This window comes from Erpetoichthys calabaricus, chromosome 1, assembly GCF_900747795.2.
Source record: "Erpetoichthys calabaricus chromosome 1, fErpCal1.3, whole genome shotgun sequence".
NCBI lineage: Eukaryota > Metazoa > Chordata > Cladistia > Polypteriformes > Polypteridae > Erpetoichthys > Erpetoichthys calabaricus.
Genome location: NC_041394.2, coordinates 119,936,845 through 119,960,987, shown reverse-complemented (window position 1 = coordinate 119,960,987; position 24,143 = coordinate 119,936,845). Strand labels below are relative to the sequence as shown.

Here is a 24,143-nt window from a genome sequence, read left to right as displayed (position 1 = left end):
TTCCTAATTAAGGATTAAAATCCTTCACAGAAATTATTGTAGATTTTAATTTTATGGGCTTCTCTTTAACATACTGTAAATGCTAAAGCAGGTCATGCTCACACTCTTTGAAAATATATTTTATGTAGGCTGCTTTAATTTAAAAATGTTTTCAGGCTAAATGAAAAAGTGACTTCTCTATATTCACATCTATTGACTGTTGCTTTTCTGTGTATGAAGAGCTGTTGCTGTGTGCTTGAAAGTTAAAGTGTAGGCATTAATTCATCTTCAATTTAGTACTAAAAATTAGCTTGTTAAATCCTTTCAAATGTATTTGAATAGTAAATGTAACTAGAAACACTTTTTCAGAGAATGTTTGTTTTTAATTTTTACATTTAATGTACAGTAATCCCTCCTCCTAGCGCGTGGGTTGCGTTCCAGAGCCATCCGCGAAAGTAGAAACCATATGTTTAAATGTTATTTTTATATTGTCATGCTTGGGTCACAGATTTGCGCAGAAACACAGAGGTTGTAGAGAGACAGGAACATTATTCAAACACTGCAAACAAACATTTGTCTCTTTTTCAAAAGTTTAAACTGTGTGCTTCATGACAAGACAGAGATGACATTTCCGTCTCACAATTAAAAGAATGCAAACATATCTTCCTCTTTCAAAGGAGTGCGCGTCAGGAGCAGAGACTGTCAGAAAGATAGAGAGGAAAGCAAACAAATCAATAGGGCTGTTTGGCTTATAAGTATGCGAAGCACCGCGGCACAAAGCTGTTGAAGGTGGCAGCTCACACCCCCTCCGTCAGGAGCAGACAAAGAGAGAGAGAGACAGAGAAAAACAAAACATCAAAAATCAATACGTGCCCTTCGAGCTTTTAAGTATGCGAAGCACCGTGCAGCATGTCACTTCAGGAAGCAGCTGCACAGAAGGTAGCAACGTGAAGATAATCTTTTAGCATTTTTAGACTAGCGTCCCTATCGTCTAGGTGTGCGAACAGCCCCCCTGCTCAATCCCCCTACATCAGGATCAGAGAAAGTCAGTGCAAGAGAGAGAGAGAAAAGTAAGTTGGGTAGCTTCTCAGCCATCTGCCAATAGCGTCCCTTGTATGAAATCAACTGGGCAAACCAACTGAGGAAGCATGTACCAGAATTAAAAGACCCATTGTCCTCAGAAATCCGCGAACCAGCAAAAAATCAGCGATATATATTTAAATATGCTTACATATAGAAGCCGCGAAAGGCGAAGCGCGATATGAGCGAGGGATTACTGTATACTTTAAAGAATTGTAGTTCTAACTTAAAAGTGTATTTATAAACACACACTCCACAAATAACAACATTAACGCTGTCCACCATATTTTTAATTCTTGTAATTTTCATTTCAAACTAAAACCACCAGTATTTGCCTTCAACTTTTATAGAAGTGTGATTTATAGTTCTTTCCAGAAATACAGCATTTAGACCATTGCTTAGTGTTCACAGTAAGCTGAATGATACATTCACAGTTAGAATGAGATGTCACAAGGCCACCTAGCTGACTGTTGGCAGCACAAAATACCCAGATAGAAAAGTTCATACTTGGTGGTCAATTAAAGAGAAAGATTAGATACACATGATCAGAATCTAGTACTGTCCTTCTAACAACCAATGTTTTGATTGTTACATTTTAATTTGACTTGAGTTCTTGTGGCGTAATTAAGGTATGGCCCAGAAGTGACCATTATTGTGAATATAAAGTTGTCTCAGACTATACCTAGGACAAGTCTTCATTAAGCAGGAGAAAGTTATGCAATAGTTGTGGGGAAGGGCTATGATCATAGAGAGGAAACAAGAGGTTGGAAGTTGGGGTTAGAGGGAGAGGGTAAATAGGCATGCCACTCTGCTGGATAGAGAGGACAACTAACCATAAAGACAGGGCAAGGAAGGTAGTGAATATTTTCTTGTGAACCATGTATATATATTATTATTGATAGTTTAACTTTGTTTTCACAGGTGTTATCATGTTTAGTTCAAATTGCTTCAGTTAGAAGATCTTTATTTAACAATGCAGAAAGAGCAAAATTCTTGTCTCATCTAGTTGATGGAGTGAAAAGAATACTGGAAAATCCACAAGTAAGTATGCAACTAATATAAAAACATTCATAATGTTTTACTTGTCCTAATTAAATTTTATATAATCCATTATCTTTAGAATGATAAACAATATCTTTACTTCCTAAACTTGGTCTATCTGCGCTGTTTATCAACACAGAAAACTAAACTGTGTCTTTGTGCTTAGAGATTTCAGATTTGTGTTACCTAAGGAGTTACTCTCCTCCATTCATGTTTCTTGCTTAACACTGTTTTGTTTTATCTGCAATATTAGCTACACCACACAAACAAAATGCAGTGTTTATTTTTATAACAAAATAAGTTGTGAATATAAAAATAACATTACTGTAGGTTGTCACAAAACTCACAATGAGACATAACAAGGTTTGGGGCAGCCACTCGTATAATATGGTTTCCTGTCTGCAAATCGTTTTTTAAGTTGATAGCACTGCTGTGCACAAAGCTGAGTCCAATACAGAACTGAGGGAATAGGGAAAAGGCGGAGGCTTTTTAAAGGGGAAGACAGGAAGTGAAGTCAAAGGGGTCGGGCTCATGCAGCTCTTCTGTCATTAGTGCGAGCCTGGACGTGACATCACTTGCAAGGTCTCCTTCCATTGGCTCGGTCCTGGAAGTGACGTCAAGAGGACCAGGTGGAATCTCCCGTGAATGGTCTGCAGGCAAGGGAGAAAAAGAGTCAGTGCACTCTGCCACATCCTGGTATGTCTCAGAACTGTCCTTACTCAAGCCCTTTAGCTGCCTCCCATGCGCACGTGTATGACAAGGTCTAAAATGAACTAAAATGCTTTATTATTCTTACTGTGCATACTTTTGAAACAGTTATGTTGTCAGAATGCACAATTCTGTAAATCTGTAATACAGTATTATGAAAAAGTTTGGGAACCCCTCTTAATTCTTTGGATTTTTGTTTATCATTGGCTGAGCTTTCAAAGTAGTAGTTTCCTTTTAATATATGACATGCCTTATTGAAACAGTAGTATTTCAGCAGTGACATTAACTTTATTGGATTAACAGAAACATTAACAGTAATAAAATTAGACAGGTGCATAAATTTGGGTACCCCAACAGAGATAGTACATCAATACTTCATTGAGCCTCCTTTTGCAAATATAACAGCCTCTAGACACCTTCTATAGCCTTTGATGAGTGTGTGGATTCTGGATTGAGGTATTTTTTTTACAATTCTTCCATACAAAATCTCTCCAGTTCAGTTAAATTTGATGGCTGCCGAGCATGGACAGCCTGCTTCAAATCATCCCATAGATTTTCGATGATATTCAAGTCAGGGGACTGTGACGGCCATTCCAGAACATTACACTTCTCCCACTGCATGAATGCCTTTGTAGATTTCGAACTGTGTTTTGGGTCATTGTCTTGTTGGAATATCCAACACCTGCATAACTTTAACTTTGTGACTGATGCTTGAACATTATCCTGAAGAATTTGTTGATATTGGGTTGAATTCATCTGACCCCCGACTTTAACAAGGGCCCCAGCCCCTGAATTAGCCACACCAGCCCCACAGCATTAGGTGAACCTCCACCTAATTTGACAGTAGGTAGCAGGTGTTTTTATTGGAATGCAGTGTTCTTCTTCCGCCATGCAAAGCACTTTTTGTTATGACCAGACCAGCAAGCCCGCGATTCTCGAAAGAATCGCAAATCCAAGAATGGCAATCACTTTCTGTTCCCTCCAATACTTGGAGGGATGAAATATCATGGAGGGTGGGTGCGTCCTGGGAAAGTTCATTTAATTAAATAAATATATTTGTACTAAAGCGGTTTGTTTTTGGAACTGTGACTCATCTGGTTCTGGTGTTTCAGAAGCGCGTTGTAGGCGCCTTCGTTTATTGTTTTTATCCATGCAGTTTCGTTTTTTGTTTTTCTATGGCTGTGTCGTCAGTGAGAAGTCGTTTTGCTGACGGCGGCGGATTCGCGTGCTGAAGTGGCCATGGCGGCGGATCTGGGCATGGAGGGCTACATTACTAAACGAGCGTGGTATATGCGGTGGTGTGGGCGGTCGCGTTCAGGCAGCTGTACAACCTGGCGTGCACGCTTTACCTCAGGTTTAGTTTACAGGTCGTAGCCATGGTAAAGTTTTCATTTAATTAAATAAACATCTTTGTACTAAAGCGATTTCTTTGTGTGGGCACCTTCCTTCATTCTTTTTATCCATATGGGCTTGTTTACAGGTCGTAGCCATACGGGCTTGTGTTTGTATTTAGTTGAGCTGTTTCATTGTGGAGCCATGACGTCTTTGCTTCTGGTGTGTCTGAAGCGTGTCGTAGGAGCCTCCGTGTATTGTGTTTATCTATGCGGTCTCGTTTTTGTTGTTCTGTGGCTGTGTCGTTAAGTAGAAGTCGTTTACTGTTAGGAAGCATACTCCAACCTACACACACTGACTGCTGGCACAGTGGATTAGAGCAGGTGTAGTTTACAGGTTGTGGTGTTTGGGCGCCACGCACTGACTCTGGGAACTACGGGCTCAGTTTTGTATTACAAATCGTTGAGCTCTTTCATTAATCCCAATGAATCCTCATGAATAGTGGACTCATTATAGAATGCGTACTCAGCTAAATGTTGGAATTGTTCAGCATCTGTCCGTCGTTCCTGTGTTTGTTGGAATACTGAACAACTTTGTAGCCCTTGTGCAGTTTTGTTTTGGATCTGTGCCTCTCTTGCATGTAGTGTTTCAGAAACACTTTGAAGGCGCCTTTGAGCTCTGTGTTGTTGGAGCCGTGACTCCTTTGCGTCCGCTGTTTCAGAGGCGCGTTGTAGGCGACTTCGTTCATTTTGTTTATCCATACGGGCTCGTTTTTCTATTTCCGTTACCTGAGGTGTTTCGTTTTGGAGCCGTGACTTCTTTGATTGTGGTGTTTGTGAAGCGCGTGGTAGGTGCCTCCGTTTATTGTTTGTATCCATGCGTTCTCGTTTTTGTTTCTCTGTTACTGAATTACCGTTATGTGATTCAAACATGCCACACAGACTGCTGGCACATACATACTACTGACTCTGGGAGGCCGCTGCGTTTGACTGTGGGTTGTGGTGTTTGGGTGGTGTTTGGGCGTCACCTACTGAATTTTCCTCAATAGTGGACTCATTATTGAAAGCGTTGTCAGCCAACTGGCGTAAGCGTTTAGCAGACGTCTGCGTTGATGTCTGCGACGGGCATGTTTTGCTTGTGGCGTTTGAGTGCCGCGTTGTTGCATGTCCATTATTTGTGACACGCTATTTTTGATTTTTAATTGATTTGCCCTCCGCTTTGCGCAAAGTCCGTTTCACTCTACGTCGTGCATTGTTTGTATCGTGCCTTGTCCGTTTTTTGTATGTCGGTCAGTTGAGCTTTCTGCTTTTTGAGTCCCGCTTGCTTGTTTTCTGGCCGGTCATATGCGCGTTGCTTTGCTCCCTTTTTTGTATGTCCGAGTCACGAGCCCTTTGTTTTGAAATCGTGCTTGTTTCGATGCAGCACTTTGAGACGCGCGCTGTATGCATCTACGTTTAATGTGTCTGTTCATTTGGGCATGTCTCTGTAACGGGGTTACTTGAGCTTTGCGTTTTTTGATCCGAGACATTTTTTCTCACGTATTTTCCGAAGCGCGTTGTATGCGCCGCCGTGTATTGTTTTGGTTTCATTCGTGTTCGTGTGTTTGGTCCCGTTATCCGATCCGAATCGTTTTGTACCCGTGACCGTGTATGCATGACTTGTTTGTTCCTCAGCGTGCGAATATGTATAAGTAATAAGGAGGATCGCACTCACTGTTAATATGGAGCCTTTTCTCCAGTTGAATGGTTAATAGTGCTTTATTTTAATGAGATCCACCTATGCTGCCTAGTGTGAAGGTTTTGAGATGACGTATGTTTAATATGGACGTTTCCTTTAGATATGTGGCTTTGGGTGTCACTTCTTATTGATTTGGGGGGGGGGGGGGTGTGGGTAAGGATTGTTGTTGTGCGAGCGTCTTCTTTCGTTTTGTGTTCCAGGGGCTTGTTGAATCCCCCTCTTTGTGTGTGTCCCGTCCGTTGCTTGTAGGGTGTGTGGGGTGGTTTTGTGTTCTTTTTTTTTTGTGTTTCAGGGGCTTGTTAAATCCCCCTCTTGGTGTGTATCCCGTCCGGTGCCTGTAGGGGGGGGGAGCCTTGCCGTTGTGCGCGAGCGTCTTCTTTTTTTTTGTGTGCTAGTTTCGTGTGCAATGGGTTTCGTGCGGTGCCTGCCTTTGACTACATTTTTCTTTGCCTTTTCCCTTTTTCTGTGCTTGTGGCGTCTCATTTCTTTGTCCTCCTGTTTCTTTGCTCACTCCTTTTTTCTGTGGTCTTGTCCGCCTCTCGCGGCCCTTTCTTGCGCCTGCGCAGTACGTCTTTTTGCAGCTACGGCCCATAGCCGGATGTGCCTGCGTCCATCATCCGGTTTAGCATTCTCGGTTAGTAATATGGATAACTCCGTTTTTGTCTCATCAGTCCAAAGCACTTTGTTCCAAAATGAATCTGGCTTGTCTAAATGAGCATTTGCATAAAACAAGCGACTCTGTTTGTGGCATGAGTGCAGAAAGGGCTTCTTTCTCATCACCCTGCCATACAGATGTTCTTTGTGCAAATTGCGCTGAATTGAAATGTACAGATACACCATCTGCAGCAAGATATTCTTGCAGGTCTTTGGAGATGATCTGTGGGTTGTTTGTAACTGTTCTCACAATCCTGCGCATATGCCGCTCCTGTATTTTTCTTGGCGTGCCAAACCTGGGTTTAACAGCAACTGTGCCTGTGGCCTTCCATTTCCTAATTCCATTCCTTACAGTTGAAACTGACAGTTTAAACCTCTGAGATAGCTTTTTGTAGCCTTCCCCTAAACCATGAGACTGAACAATCTTTGTTTTTCAGATCTTTTGAGAGTTGCTTTGAGGATCCCATGCTGTCACTCTTCAGAGGAGAGTCAAAGGGAAGCACAACTTGCAATTGACCACCTTAAATACCTTTTCTCATGATTGGACACACCTGTCTATGAAGTTCAAGGCTTAACGAGCAAATCCAACCAATATGGTGTTGCAAGTAATCAATATTGAGCACTTACATGGATTCAAATCAGCAAAATTACAAGGGTACCAAAATTTTTGCACAGCCAGTTTTTCACATTTGATTTAATTTCGTACAACTAAATACTACTTCACTAATAATTTGTGTTCGGAAAACACACCGGTACTCAGATGTTCCTAGGAAATGAAAGACATACCACTGTTATGTTTTTTGTTGAAAGTAGAGTAAATTATTATGCAGGCTGAGATGGGTTCCCAAACTTTTTCATATGTATGTATTTTTTGTTTATAAAATGTAAATAATATTTCATTATTTGCAGCCTATAAGAAAAGGCTTTTGTTGCTATCAGAATAACATGTCTGAGACAGACTTTTCTTACCTGCTTCTACTGAACTGGTTTATACTTAAAGTCATGCATCCTAATGCAACTTAAAGGACCTATTCTGTAACAGAATAGTAGCTTTACAGATCTGCACACATATTGCACAAAAACCTCAGGTATAAAGGCAAAAGCAGGATAAAAATTGGTGGCCTTTTGTTTAGAAAGCTGTTGCATTTTGTTAGTAGTGAAATCAGTTTATGTTTTTGCTTACCACAAAGCTTGTAATCCTGTTAATCCTGCAAAATGGTGATCCTGAGGCCTCCTCAAGTTCCATTAGAAAATAATAATAGTCCCTGCCCTTTCCATCATTATTTTTCTGAGACAAGTGGCCTTAGACAACTTGCAGACCACCATGCCTAAAGCTCTAGCTTAGAAGCAGAGACAAGAACTATAGATTACAAAGTTCAGTGGGCTCACAAGGACAAAGAAAGACATAATTATGACCACTGTTGGTTGAAAGATGGCATAATTTGCTACTTTCTGACAAACACTTTGAGTTCACCTGTTGTAAACAAACAGCACTTGTATTACTTGGTGTTAATAGCATTTGTCAAACTCTATTTTTACTGTATCTTTGGTATGTTAAATGCCTAGTTCCATGTAGCAAAAAAATATGTATGTGTTTGGACATGAATAGACTAACTGAGAGGCAACTTTTTCTGGGTAGACAGTACATTTACCTGCCAAACGTCTTAACTGAAGATATTGTCAGTGCAAACAGAATTAAAAGGGGAATTTGGTAGTTTGCAGAAATAAAAAGTAATGGCATACTTGATGTCTGTCAATTGCTTATACTTTCTATTAGGTTTCAAATTGTCACAGCACTTTTAAAATAATGTCTTATGCACCTTTTGTCCTGGACAAATAAAGGTGCAGAGGAATCAAAATGTTGGTCAGGAACGTCAAAAAGGTAAAAATCTACAGATATCCTTTTAACTGAATAAGATATGCAGTACAAGACCAAATGGTTACTGCATTCTGCTCACTTTACTGTTTCATTCCCCGACCCTAACTGTGTTGTTACAAAGGTAAATTGTCATTTTTTCATTAATTAAATTTAATAAAGAAGGTAAACTACCTAGTGGTGGGTTATTCCTTATAGCATGCTCAGTTTATTGTTGTATTGGTCACATAAACATGTATACTGTCAAAGCAGAAGAGTTTATTACCATGCCATGTTTACATACAGTATATAAACCTATTTAAGTGTACTATGTTGCTGTATTATGTTCTCCATGGTTCTAAATACAGTAAATTTGAAAAACCTCTTTCAGAAAGGTAAAGCAGGACAAAATCCTGAAACAAAGCCAGGGGGTTTTTGGGTTGGGGTTGATGTTTGCTTAGTGAAGTCCAGTAGAGGTATGAAGTTTGTTCAGGCACAGTCCAGAATAGCTCTGTGTGACATAGGGGCTAATAACCTGCAAAGTAAAGGGTGAGTGTTGAATGCAATACCAGCAGGGTGATGAGCAAGGGGGAGACAGATCCAGGCTTACTTGGCTGTCAAAACTAGCTCTGGAGGCATTGGCATGCAGCCTCATTGGCCAGGAAGGTACCAGAGCTTGTGCTTATGAAAAACACTGAGTACTGTAGGTATAGTTGAACTCAACTCTATGCACAGTGTTGGATTTGAAACCCGATTTCACAGTCAAGGATGGTGTTTATTCTGTGTGTTTCTTTTTTCAATCATCATATGTATCCTTAGAGAAAGTGAACTAAATGGCTACCAGTGGTGTATTTTATCCTTAAATTAACTGGATTCTGGTAATTGTTACATTTGGTAGGTTTAAATGTTTCAAGCTGTTCTTTGATCACCTTTTAACTTGTTAAAATATTGCATTAAAAATGCACTTGAACCTTTCCTTTCGTTTAAGAAGTGATTTTATACAATTTAATACTACTGATATTTTTCTTTTCTTTACCAGAGTTTGTCAGACCCAAATAATTATCATGAATTCTGTAGACTTCTGGCTCGACTGAAAAGTAACTATCAGCTGGGAGAGTTGGTTAAAGTAGAAAACTATCCTGAAGTTATTCGACTAATAGCAAACTTCACAGTAACCAGCTTGCAGGTTAGTATTTCATGTGCTGCATATGTGCTTTTTCAGCCTCAAATGTGACAACAGCTCAGTTCATTTAAACATGCATGTTAGGTTTTTGAAATCACTACAGTTAAATGGTTGTGCTAAATAAAGAAGAAGAACAAACCAATACAAGTTTTGAAAAAGATTGAGCTACTGTATTTAGCTAAAAGTAATGTCCTATTCATTTTACATTTCTAAATTTAATTGATTGAAATTTAAAGGTCTCTAAGGTGACACTTTCAACTATTCCCTGACGTGCGCTATGTACAACAAATAAATAATTAATAAATAATCCATTCAAACCAAGAATAAAATCAAAATCACTTTACATCTCACCTTCTTTGACCAGTTCTCTGTTTCCCAGTCCCTCGTCTCACCCATCTTTGGATATACTCAGCAGGGCTGAAACCTTAGTCCAAATAAATAAATATATTGTGAAATGTGGCAATAAATAATAACAAATCAATTTCTGAGTATACATATTTAAATGATTTTTATTTTTTTGTTTTTAATTGCTTATTTTTTATGTATTTGTTTCTTCATTTATTTCTTTCAGTAACATCACACGCAACATATAATACACCTTAAAACCTAAGTCATTTTCACCCATTAGAGGGAAGGTTCTAATGAGAACAATGTATTGATTGATTGATTTATTCAAAACATTCAAAGCCTGGTACAAACAGAAAGTATAACTGTGGAATTAAGACCAAGTTTGATATTAATGACTGCTTTTAATATCTTTTAGCAATTATGGGCGATTTTATCTTCCTTTCTTTTATGGACTACTGGATTATATTACGTTTTTTTTATCAAGTACTATATTTTCAAGTGTTGCATTATCTGGTTTTTTTTCCTATTCTTGTCTTTTGAAGAACACTGCACAGTTGCTGAGTCACATTAAACATGAGTGAAAAGTAAAATGCTTTTAATTATTTAGTTACATGAATCGCCAGTGTTAAAGTCACTCTTATGATATTACATTAACAAGTAGATTGCATAATGGACTGTTGTTTTCATATCTATACTTTAAATGTTAATTTAACTTTTATGTACTAAAAATAAAGCACTGTTTAACATACCTGATGCACATGTAGTTGTTCGTATTTGTATACATGCGTCCACTTCACGGTGATTGCTTTTTGTACCCTAAACCCACTAGACCCAGTCTTAAGGAGAAGAAAAGTCACTGTGCTTATCTTTAAACCCACTTTTTTATTTTGGGGGATTACTACAAATTGGTAGCAGGAAATATTCCAATGAATATTTTAATGGCTTTTCTGTTTTATTCAAGAAAATGTTTCATTTTTAGTCAATTACAAGGTTTTATATTGTAAAACATTGAATAGGTTTCAGAGCAGGCTGCAGCCAGTCTATTCATTTGATAAGTGCTGACAAAAATAATCATTGGGAACATTTCCTGGTTGTCAGTGCATGAAAAGTTGTCGATGTGAAGACCTTAAGGAAAAAAAAAAACTTGGTTTTCAAAGCTTTTCTGATTTCAATTTGTGGTTAACTGATTCTGGACCTATACAGAATAAAAGGGACTTTTGTATACATTATCTGATAATCTTTTATTGCAGAGAGAGTGAGGATTGTGTTTACAAATATTTAGATAACCTGCTATATAACCTGTATGTTCCCTTTACTGCAAAAATGTATATTGTGTGACCTATGGGTTAAATTCAGGTTAAAATGGTAAACTTTCAAAACATTTTCTCATGATTTGTAACCTTCAGTCATAATGTAAATTTAGTTGTTTGTGTCTCCTCTTTGTTTAGTGCTTTTGTGTTCTACTTTAAGAATAGAAACAGTTGCATTATACAAATTAAAAATTAACAGTTTTGACTTGCATTACTAATAATATGTAACCCAAAATCATGTTATTACCCATCTTTATTACTCCTGTACAGTTCTTAGTTACACATAATAGTAAAAAATATTAAATCAAGTCAGATTTATTTATAAAAGCATGTTTAAAAAAAACATATTGAGTCAAAGTGCTGTACAAAGTGGCAATAAAATAAACACAGTACAAACAATAGTGAAAGAATGGATTAAAAAAACAATCAACACCATCCCTCACACCCTTACACACAGTGAAAGATGGAAGAGAAGAAGTGGGTCTTCAGCCTAGTTGTAAAAACCTTGATAGAGGAAGAAGACCTGATTTGGAGAAGCAGATCATTCCAAAGCCTAGGAGCAACAGCTGAGAAAGGTCTGCCTCCCCTACACTTGAGCCGAGATCAAGATCTTGGAACTACGAGTAGTAGTTATCCAGATGACCTCAATAGCCTCAGTGCCTCATGGAGATGAAGGAGATCACAGATGCATTTTGGAGCAAGACTATGCAAGTCTTTAAAAACAGGAACACCATTTTAAAATCAGTATGAAAAATTTATGTGTCATAAGTGACACCATGTTTTTGAAATATGGACCCTCCTCAGTTATAGTGCAAATAAAAGAGAGGCTAAAATGGAACCTTATGGAACACTTTATGAGAGGTGCTAGATGAGAGAAGTTACCATCTATGTTAACATATGTTACGTAGATCTACTTTTAAGGTAGGACTCAAACCATTTCCATGGACAACCTTGAATGCCGACTTCATACTCGGGCCGTTTTAACGGAACCCCAAGGTTCCCCGTGTCAGATTCTATACTAAGATCCAGTAGAAGTAAAAGTGCACAAGAACCCAAGTCCAAGGTTAAGCAGATTCTATACTATGAAGTGTTTTAAAACACATCACATAAATTATCCTCCAGATATGAAAGTAACTACAAAGAAACCACTTTTTCTATGATTTTGGATGGGAATGGGGCCTTAGAAATTGGTCTTTAGTTTGAAAGAACTGTGGGATCAAGAGTATGCTTCTTCAACACTACCTGAACAATTGTATGTTTAAAATTGTCTGGCATTATACCATATTTTAGGCAGTTGTTAATAATAGCCAAAACAATTATACTAAGGACTCTGAAAGTATATTTAAACAGGTGTGAAGTTAAAATATCTAGTGGATAATTGTAAGGTTTCATATGCAGGACTATATCAGCTAGCTAAGAAGAGGAAACTGATTAAAAAGAGTAAGACGGCTATGCACTGCCTTAAAGGGAACTAGTATCGGCACATAGTAATCAGCAACTAGATGAAAAATGGTTCAACAAATGATTTGAATTTTATTTAGAAAGAAATTGAGAAATAGCTCTCACGTCTTGGACGTACAGTTAAGGAAGACACTGACAGGTGGGTTTAAAAGAATGTTTATGGTGCTGGAAACCACCCTAGGTCTCGGGGCAGCATTTGCAGTTAAACAAGATAAATATTTACATTTTGCTGCTCTCACTGCCTTTTGGTAGAACTTCAAGCGAGTCCTGAGAATTTCATAAGTAACCTGAAGTTTATCCTTTTTCCAGCTGTGCTCAGCCTGCCTGTGTAGTGCTGAACACTAGCTTTATCCTTGTCTCTCCTTAACGTTAAGGGTGCCACCAAATCCAGTATATCCTTGCAAGTAAAATCTAGAATATTAACCAGACCATGAATATGAGAGCAAACAGAGAGGGCTTTGTCACCGAAGATAAGTGAGTGTCTGAGAAGATATCACTAAACTGCAGCACTGTATCAGCATTTATAGGATTTGAGCAGCACTGTGGTTGAGGGGAATTGATGGGCAGGTGCAAATGTTTAATTTCAAAAACTACTACAAAGTGATCAGAAATATTACAGAGAGACCAAGTGTTATATCTGAGTCCAACATATGAGCTCTGTAATGTCATGACCACCCCAACCAGCGATTCTAGGTGAGCTAAAAAAATTCATTAGGAGGAGAAAGATCATAGAGAGAAACTGAGTTGTCAGCACTTAAAAATAAAAAGTCCAGGTTTCGGGATGTAAAAAATAATTTTAAAATAAAAGATTTATTGGCCGCGGACCAAACATTCATTAAGGCCATCTTCACAAAGCCTTTTGATGGTTTTTAATGGTCTGTTAGATTGGTCTTATTCACAGTATTTCAATGAATGGAGGTTGTCAAAGTTAACCCCTCCAACAATCACACTTGATCCAGCGAGAAGGTATCCAGGAGCAGAACAGATGGTAGAAATAAAACTGTCAGTCAGGGAACTGGAGGAAGTACTCCAGTGCAGCCTTCAATGAGATCCACAGTGGATATAGCGGTGGCGTTGTACAATTCCTAGAGTGACACAACGATTATAAAATCTGTCTCCAAAACGAGGCATCAAGTTTAGACTCAACACCTTTGCATGTGAATGAACATGAAGCATAGCCCCCTTAGCTGAAAAATAGGGGATAAGGTGCCATACCCAGAAAAAAATGGTATAAACTAAACTCTCAACTTGGCCATCTAATCCCCATTCGGCACCCAGCCACATAAAGTTTCATTAGAATCCCTGAAGCCTACAAAAAAAGTCGTAATGCCAGGTCACCTTAAATTCCCTCGCACCTCTTCATCAGCGTCTTTGTTTTGCAAATGTGTCAATCAGCACAAGCTGCCTGTTATCCCATCCCCCACCCACTCAGCTGAAGTCATTTGCAAAGTTCTCCCAGCTCAAGCCTGTTTATCTCGGAGTGAGGTGCCTTGAATTGTATAGGGTAAATAATATATAGTTATTTGGAATACATACATTTCATGTGTGTTCCGTGTCTACAGCGGTCTGGGTAAATGTAGGATGACCGGAAATGCGAGGCAAGAAATGTTAAACACATAACTAAAACAGAAACTTTTTTTCATGTTCTACTAATAATTGGCAAAATGCTGACATGAAGTGTATAATGTGTGAAAACCGAAGTCCAAATATCAAATAAACACTTTCAGAAAAGGTATAGCAAAACAAGTGCACTATTTATTCAAGAATATAACCAAAGATAAAGAAACTGTTCAAGTTACGTGTTGCTGTCAATGAGTTAAAAACCAAAGCTCAAATATTAATTGACTGAAAGTCGACTGTCTGATTGGCTGGTGTAGAGGTAAGAGCTTCTGTCACATAAGCAAAAGGTTCTGGGTTTGAGCCTGGGCTCTCCTCATTTTGAGTAGTGAGCTGCTATTTTATTATTATTATTATTACTATAATATAATAAAAACATACATTTGATTTGATTCTGTAACAATCTAGGTAAATTTTTGCTACTTGTAAAAGTTACCATTTTTTTAATTCATTTTTATTCTCTTAGTCACATTCACGTGTTACAATGAACTTGCCTCTCCCTCTTTTGAGTTGATGGCGTTTATCTCCATTCTTTTCACAAGAGCAGTAATGACCACAGTGGGGCTGTGATTGATGGCTGCTCAGAACTATTTGTTTTACTGGCAATCAAACATACAATCCCCTGTGACTGTTGTCAGACTATCATTCGGCATATGAGATTGGGCAAGATCAGAAAAAAAGCATGTTCAAATGACATAGCACTTTCAAATAGTGACGTTTTCATGTATGTGCATGCGCAAGAGGGGCAGAGACAGATTTAATGTCAATCAAGTGGTTTGTGGAATGTAAAATAAACACTTTCACAAATGTATAATGAAAAAAGTGTGATTTTATTCAAGAATAAAACTGAATAACAAAAAATTCAAGTGACAACAAGATACCAAGAGGTTATGAATCACCAGCGTTTATGTGTCTGCTTTTACCCTTCTGCGATATCTTTTACAGGTAGCAAAAATTTACATCAGGTGTAACAGACTCAAATCAAATGTATGTTTTTATTATATTATAGTAATAATAATAATAGCAGCTCACTGCTCAAAACAAGGAGAGCCCAGGCTCCAACCCGCAACCTTTTGCTTACGTGGCAGCAGCTCTTACCTCTGAGCCACCCAGGCAGATAGTCAACTTTCTGTTGATTGATATTTGAGCTTTGGTTTTTACTTATTGACCGTGTTTTGTCTTGGTAGAGTAATATATTGCTCTACTTTCCCCTTTGTATTATTAATCTGTAGCCTTTGTCAGAATGCCTCAAATCTCCCAGACTTACCACTGTTTATAAGGTATTATAGTATATAACTTCTCCCCACCTTCCCTTCTACCTGTATAACCTCAGGCAATTAGGTGTAGTAAAAGACAAGCAGGAGTTAAGTTACAGTTTAAACAATGTATTATTGATCATATTCATACAGTAAATAATAACAATATGCAAAGTACATTTGAATATTGGCAACCATACAACCTGATAAATGGTGATGCGTAGTTTCAGGTGGCACACAGACTTGTTAGTTACTTAAAATGTCTCTAGTTAAGGCATCATTTGTGGTCGGCTTTCTTCAGAACAGGCCTCATGCCTGTCTCAATATGGCTGCCGAGCTGTGCTCTTCATTGTGTTGTCCTTTTCAGTTCATCAGTTTGGTAAGAGAGAGAGTGTGTGAGGTAAGCAAGCAAATTTATAGATTTTCTGTCCAACCCCTAGAGCCAATAGGACATCATGGTACTTAAAGGCTTCTGATACAAGCCAGTTCCAAACAGCCATACTTAAGACCAATGGGGGAATAGAACACCTTCACACCTACCCTCCAAACCATATGTTAAGCTAAAGCTTGCCAGTTAGGCAGCTTGGCTTTGTGTGGGGGTTGAGAGATTTCAGAGAAACATTTACCAAACTTGTTTCAAGCACTTCCCCCAATTCTGTCGTAAAATTCACTTACCTGACTTAGTTTTGCCTAAGTTACAAATAAAGACATACAAAATATTTATCAACTTATATGCAAAATATCACATCACAACAGACAGCAACACTTAAATTGAATCATTTCTTTTACTTTGGTTATATTCTTGAATAAAAGTGTACTTGTTTTGTTGTACCTTTTTTGAAAGTGTTTATTTGATATTTGGACTTCAGTGTTCATATATTATACACTTCACGTCAGTGATTTTGCCAATTATTAGTAGAACATGAAAAGTTTAAAAAGTCTACTTTTTACTTGTGTTAAACATTTCTTGGCTTGCATTTCCTGTCATCCTACATTTACCCAGATCGTTGTAGATATGGAACACACACGAAATGTATGTATTCCAAATAATGATATATTATTAACCTATTCAATTCAAGGAACCTCACACCCAGAAAAAACAGACGAGCTGGGAGAATTTTGAGACTGACTTCAGCTGAGTGGGTGGAGGATGGGATAGCAGGCTGCTTGTGCTGACTGACACATTTGCAAAACAAAGGTGCAGAGGAATTTGAGGCGGCCAGAAAAAAAAATTCTGACAAGCAGTGGCACACAAAGACATGTTTTTGGTGTCTGGATCTAGAAAGCATTTCTTTTGAGGAAAATTTGTCAGTTCTAGTCCCTGCTTTTTCTTTTTTTTGAACTCTATTATCCAACAGCAGACCTTCTGAGCCAGAGTAATGAGATTAGATCATGTCATGTATGGAAATATGAACCAGAGATACATATAATGGGATAGGGTTCCTTGGTGGAACCCCTCTTTAATGTCAGCACAAAGTAAAAATATGCTTCCATGGGCTCCGAAACATCACATTTGAATGCTGGCTGATAAATTAATGCTGACTTCCAGCCTCCATAAAATGTGAATAGCAACAGGAATGGAAGGAGTCGGGTTAACAACCGAAGTGGCATCCACAGTTCATCCCAATTTTATTTCTTCATTCTAAGGGTGAAAAAGGAAAGGCTGTTAGCTTTGGTGTTGTATTGTTCTCCTTCTTAGTATCTCGTAATGTTTTAGAGAATGTTAAGATACACCTCGGGCCCCTGTGTCCAACACGTGAGATCTTAAATTCCATTATGGCAAATTTCAGAGTATCAGATTTCAAGGTGTTTTTGAATGAAGTGTCTTTAGAATGTATCTATAGCATTTTGATGCATTCACAAATTGGATGTCTTAGCAGGAAAAAGATGTAACTCTGCATAATTTGGTGAGGGTGTTGGTTTGAAAGCATGACATGAGCATACCACATTGTTATCTGACACTGAATGATCTATTGGAACAAGCCTTTCTAAAAAATATAGCAAAGAATTTGAACAGTGAAATTGCAGTTTGAAAAGGGAAGAGTAAGATTGGTGCTGTTAAAAATTTCAGCACAAAATGGGCACTGTAAGAAGGTGGCTGCACTGTTTGGCTTGACAAATGTCTATGAGTCTCCCTTTTCTGATATGAACTTTACCAGGTTGAAGTTTCAGACTGTTCTCGGTGATGAGCACCGGGATAACTTCATCATGGTTAAAGGACAAGTTCGGTATTTTTCAACTCAGTGTTGTATTTTCAGATTCATGGTATATATTAATTATGCCTGTTTTTGCTTCTAAAATTGGGGGTCATAGGGCATTAAAAGCAAAGTTCTTAAAATCCTATCAAATATAGAAGCCTAGAACTTACTGAGTATTGATTTGCATCTTGAGATTGCACACAAATTGTAAACCAGTGTGTCCATGTTGACTTCTATGGGAGGAAAAAATGTTGTAAGGTTTAGAGATTTTAAGAGAATACTTACTGTGTGTTACTGCTTTTCTCCCTCCACTTAAGCATTTCATCCCCATGGTTTCACCTAGCATATTGTTTCCACCTCGAAAAAACCCTCTTCTGCTGGTGTTGCTATCCAGGTCCTATAGATGCGTAGACAATAGTCACTGAAAAAAATGTCACACTTACAATCATTGACAGTCTTTCTCTATTTGTGATGAAGAAGATCATAGACCAATATTAAAAACTGTTTTGCTACAGAAAGCATCTACTGCAAGAGAATGGAGATTGTGGATAAACAGAGATTGGTGAAGAACTTCATATTATGAACCACAACTTTGAACTTTCTTATTATATTATGGGGTTGAATAGTGGCCTACTAACAAGAAACAGTGAAATTTACTAATTACTTTTACTCACTCAAAACAAGCTGTCCTCAATTATTTTCTCTCCCACTTTTCCAAAGTCTTATTTGCGTGCATTACCAATAACCTCCAGGCTGCCACTCCCCATCAACATGAATCTCTCCCTGCAGGCTATGTAAAATATAATAACACAAAATGTAGTATACAAAAAGTAGCCCCCTCCACAACCTATCCCCAATCGTTCCATGATTCATGATTTCAGATAGGTAAAATACATACATAAAATCACTGAGAATAACATACTATTTTTTCCATGCACTTGGAGCATAATTAGCACATTTGCCTACACCAGTTCCATGTGGAGAAGAGAGAAGATATGGAACACAGTGACTTGAGCAAGCTGCAGGTGAAAAGTACAGTGCTGGCAAGTTAATGTGAACAGAAATGAACACATTAAATTGCAAAAATATATAGCTGTTTTTCTTGGTATGATACTGAAACCTATCCGAGAATGTACCATGGTGAAGCTGGAAGGACTGATGCAAAGGCACCATTTAGGGGGTAAAAAATGAGTATGATTCTTCCATTAAACCACTGTGTCAGTATGTAATTCAAGATGCGTGCCAGCATTGTATATAAAAATTTTGATTTGACTGCACAATGCGCAGGAAAAAAAATTATTTTGGTACACATCAATATGAGTTGTCTGTTAAAAACTGTGGTAGTACATTATCATTGATGAAACGACCATTGACATAAAAGAGAAGAAAAATTTGCAGGCTGAATTAATGGCTTGGAAAATTAATAAAAACACCACTCATGACAGATGCTGAGAGCAGACAAGCAGGCTGGAAATGTATCCTTACTTTAAGAAAAACAGTACTTAGAATTTGTGATAAAATATATTACTTCTAGTTTCTATTTATGGTTATAAAAATGCATTTGAACACAGAAGGCATATTTTTTGTTTTAATTCAAAACCCTTGCTGCTTGAATGTGGACATATTCGATAAGTTTTAAGTTTTTTTTTTCATATTAAGACTGGTTCTCTATTTACACCATTTAACCCTTAGAAAAAGCATTTTTTAATATATGAGTGTTTCACTTTAGAACATAATTTCATGTGGCTAATTCATATATATTCCTTGATTGTGAAGAAAGGAATGGCTCTCCCTACCTCTGAAAGTCATTAAATAAGTTAGAAAATCAGTGTTTTGTTTTTATGTAATAGAAATTCAAATAGATCAACATTTATTTTCTTTTTTTGCATTTATTCATTCATATTTAGACATTGTGTTAATTCTATGTTTACTTCTCCACAGCACTGGGAGTTTGCTCCAAATAGTGTACACTACCTACTAAGTCTTTGGCAACGATTGGCAGCTTCTGTACCCTATGTTAAAGCCACAGAACCCCACATGCTTGAGACCTACACACCAGAAGTCACAAAGGCTTATATTACTTCTCGATTAGAATCTGTCCACATCATATTGCGGTAAGTGTTTTTCTCCCGTATTACTGTAGAAAGATACGCATGTTAGTTTAATTTGCATGTTGTAAGGGGCCTGATGTATATGACAATGACATGCGATATAGTGATATTCCATCAAGTTCATTCTTGATTTTCAGTTCAGTGATGGCAGAATCATCTGTGGCTCACCACAACCCTAAAATACAGTTAGGAAAATTGAAGAAATGAAAAGATAGGAATATATAGGTACTTGTTTCTCCCCAAGCTTTTTCCTCTGTACAATTTTTATATACATTGTTTTTTCATTCTGGTTTTTGTCATTGTTAAGAAAGATAAAATACTGAACAATTTTAGTTTTCTATATAGATATAACATTGTCAGTGACAGCGGCTGCAGATGTAAGGCCCTTTCCACATAGGCATTCAAATCTTGCTTAAATGAATGCGCTCTGAGCAGCCTAGGCATTTAAGTTGTGTTTTGTAGTGGCGCTTCATTGACTTCAGTATGACAGTAAATTCACATTCATTTGCCTTTGGTAAATGTCGACCTGTAGCCCAGATTGTAGTTTTGTGTGTTTACCTGTGGGGGGGTTGGGGGGGGGGGGAGGTAGTTATCAGGTAGTCCAGAGTGTTTTTAACCCTTTGGGATTTGAGGTTCATCCTTCATTGGATCTGTGAAATATGGATCAGTTGGCTTTATTAGACTGAACATTGACCTCCTTGTGTTAAAAATCCTCCTGATACAGCAAAATAGGCAGTGAAACATCACTGCTGCGACTGGGTTCACCCTCTGGCAGCATAGCGTGTGTGTAATCTAGGAAGAAAGAAAATGATTTCCACATATGTTTGTCATATACGGTCGGATGTCAATTTTGAGTTACTTGTCACCTTGAGATAAGCAATATGCAAACTGTACTTGTAAACGCAATACAGATGTTTTTTTTGCACTTATCTGGATTTTGGCAGAAATTGACGCCAAGAAAAAGCTGCATGTGACATTTTTTTGATACCGTACATTTTGTTCACTACAATGAGCTGATAAACACCTGGCACGACTAGAAGGTTAAGCCTTGAAGCTTACTTGAGCCTTGCGTGTATGTGTATATATATATATATATATATATATATATATATATATATATATATATAGAACTTAGTCCAATTTCTGGGACCGCACTCTTTAAAAAAAACTCAGTGAGTTTCTAGACATTGCCTAGGCCAGAAAGTGTAACAATATTTTTAAATGTTATTCCTTACAGTGACGGTCTTGAGGATCCCTTGGATGACACTGGCCTTGTTCAGCAGCAGCTGGATCAACTTTCCACAATTGGTCGCTGCGAGTATGAAAAGACTTGTGCTCTTCTTGTGCAACTTTTTGACCAGTCGGCTCAATCATATCAGGAGCTGCTACAGTCCAGTAATGCAAGTGCTATGGATGTTGCGGTACAAGAAGGTATTTACTAAAAAAATTATTTCAGTTAATAGAAGTGTTTCTGTTCTAGAAAGAACAGAAAATCCAGTTTGTTTTTTTTTGTGTGTGTATGTGTTTTGTTTTTTGGTTCATCTTTTCTTCTTCTTCAGTGCTTATGTCCACAAATCTGTTTGTATTAATGTCAACAAGTATTTTTAAAAGCTGTTTAAGATTTATTGGTAAATGTAAGAATGCACTTAAACAGTTTTGAATTTCAGTATGTATTTTATGAAATTAATAACTTACGACTTTTACTTTCAGTAGAATAAAATGTGTTGTTTTTTTTTTTTTTTTAAGTCTTTTACTCCGGAGTAACAAGATTTTTATTGTCAAAAGTTCAAAACACAGCCAGGTCCTCACAATACCAAAATACCAAAACCAAATAAAACAGGGAAATGTTTCATGCTATGATTTTCAAAATTATCTTAAATGATGCTCAGAGTTGCATTTCATAAGCCAACATATTCTGCTGTGTTTGATAACAGATAGTCAGATATGCTCTCATGCAACTACAGGAGCACCTCACTACTGTATATGCATAAACACTTGACCTGTTAAAAGTCGATTTTGATGACATTATAGTGTTAACTCAATGTTAGTGATATACAGTGGGTATAAGAATCACCTGTTTTGAAAATATTCACATTTTGTTACTATATAGCCTGCAGTGAAAACACAAAAATATTTTTTCAGCTATATTTTAGCGATCCAAACTAGAATATCCAAGTCCACAATATAATAGCAACAGTTTAGAAAAATAATAATAAATAAAAAAACAAGAATCTCTGAGACTGATAAAGGATCACTCCCCTCCCAAATAATACTTATAAACTCAATCAGGTGTAAGTGATAATCATTTAAACCAAGGTAGTTGACTTCCACCTGTAATCAACTGTAATCATTTTGATTAGTTTAGTCTAAATATGGCTATTCCGGGAGCATTCCAGTGCTCGGTAGTGCACCTGAAAGCAAACAATTGACTATGGGTGGAAAGGCACTTTCAACAGATCTCAAGGATAAAGTTCTGGACAGGCACAAGTCATGGGATGGATACAAAAAGATGTCAAAAGCAAAAGTATTATGCAATTCTTTCATAACTCTTCAAGTAAAGCATGTATCCTGATCTGTTAAAAATGTTACAAGGTTTACCAATGTGAATGAAAACCTCATTTAATGGCTTCAAGATCCTTCCACTTTCTGATACCTGGTTGCATAATCGACCAACACTAAAATATAAAGATATCCATTTTTACTTTTGGTAGTGGCCACCAATGTCCATTTCTACTCTTTTAAAAGAAACATCATAACTGGAATATTTATTAACAGTGCATGTGCGGGTTGATATGTAGACAGTATTCAACAATTGGGACAAGATTTATGAAATTGTTCTAGATTTTTAATGAGATGTAACTCAATAGAAATGTTTTAAAATATGCTCCCTTTTATTCCTATCACCCAGATGGCCTTGTAACATATTTTAGTGAGCAAGACATACTCCCTTTGAAACTGTGGAACAACTAACTGCTCTTTATAATGTGCAGTGTGATATCACATGGTACAAGAAACATTTTTTATATTTTGAAATGTGGAGTTTTCAAATTGTGTGCTTCTCACTCTTTTTAATACTCATTATCTATGTGTTATGCCTTTTTAAATACAAATTCTAAATTTGTGTCTTCCTTTTGTAACTGAGGCTCTGTATTCTTTTGTACGTTTTCATTTGACAAAGTTTTGTCATTATTGGAGGAAGCTGAAAGTACACAACCATCAGGTTCAGATGCATGTATGCTATGAGTGACTACCAAACAGTTCTGCTGTTCTCAGGAAGAAGACTATTCTCCTTCCAGTATTTAAATCAGATTTAATTTGTAAATTAACATTCTTTAGTGGCCACAAGACCCTTTCCATGAGCATCATTCTCATTTTGTCTGGGATTAAGAGAAAATAATTCTTTATAGTTTGTGTATTTACTGTTTGTGCGTGTGTGTATATATTCAATGATATTCAACAATATAAATGTGTGTGTGTGTGTATATATATCTATATATATATATATATATATATATATATATATATATATATATATATATATAAAGATATATATTGTGACAGATTGAGGCCCATATCGTCTTCTTGAACCCTCTGACTCGACACCAGGTAAAAGCCGTCCAAGAAGTATTTATTTGGACACTAATAAAGTGCACAAAGCACCTACACTCCACAATGCTCATATAATCAATAAACAATACAGTAATCAATCCTCCACACTCCCAGACACTTCGCCACCCTTCCTCCCAGCTCAGCTAAGCGTACTGGTTTCCCAGAGTCCTTTATATAGTCCATGACCCGGAAGTGTTTCTCCCTTCTGTCCATGTGATCATGAACACTTCCTGGTCGGATAAAAAGCTCCTTTCTTCAACGCAGAAACACGTTGTTTCCTCTTGTCATGTGATTATGATGCACCTCTGGGTTATAGGGCAAGTAAGAGTCCGGCAGCCTCCCCACAGTGACTCCTGGTGGTCCCCATGGTATCCAGCAGGGCTGTGCATATAAACTACAAAGTCCATGAGGCCCTGCTGGAATTTGGGGAACGTCCACGCTGTTGGGAGAGCTCCACCTAGCGGCCTGGGGGTGAGGGCCGGAATATTTAGCTGGCCACACACCACAATATACAGTATATATAGATATAGATATATAGATAGATGGAACCGAAGTTCTGTGATACTGTTTGTATATTTATAGCAAGAAGTCTACAAAGGGAGAAAATGTATTTCATATCTTAAAATAGTCTTTTATTCCTGAGCTTTCAGCTCCTGCAAGGTGT

The 24,143-nt window shown here is 37.5% G+C and overlaps 1 protein-coding gene and 1 pseudogene across 1 annotated transcript in view; one reads left to right on the top strand and one right to left on the bottom strand.

Annotated features, from left to right (window-relative positions):
- The window catches only part of LOC114655061 (protein PBDC1), a 187,032-nt gene that overhangs the window by 61,929 nt on the left and 100,960 nt on the right, over window positions 1-24,143 (bottom strand). The window lies entirely within an intron of this gene.
- LOC127526958 (exportin-7-like) overlaps window positions 1-24,143 on the top strand; it is a 113,166-nt pseudogene that overhangs the window by 32,455 nt on the left and 56,568 nt on the right.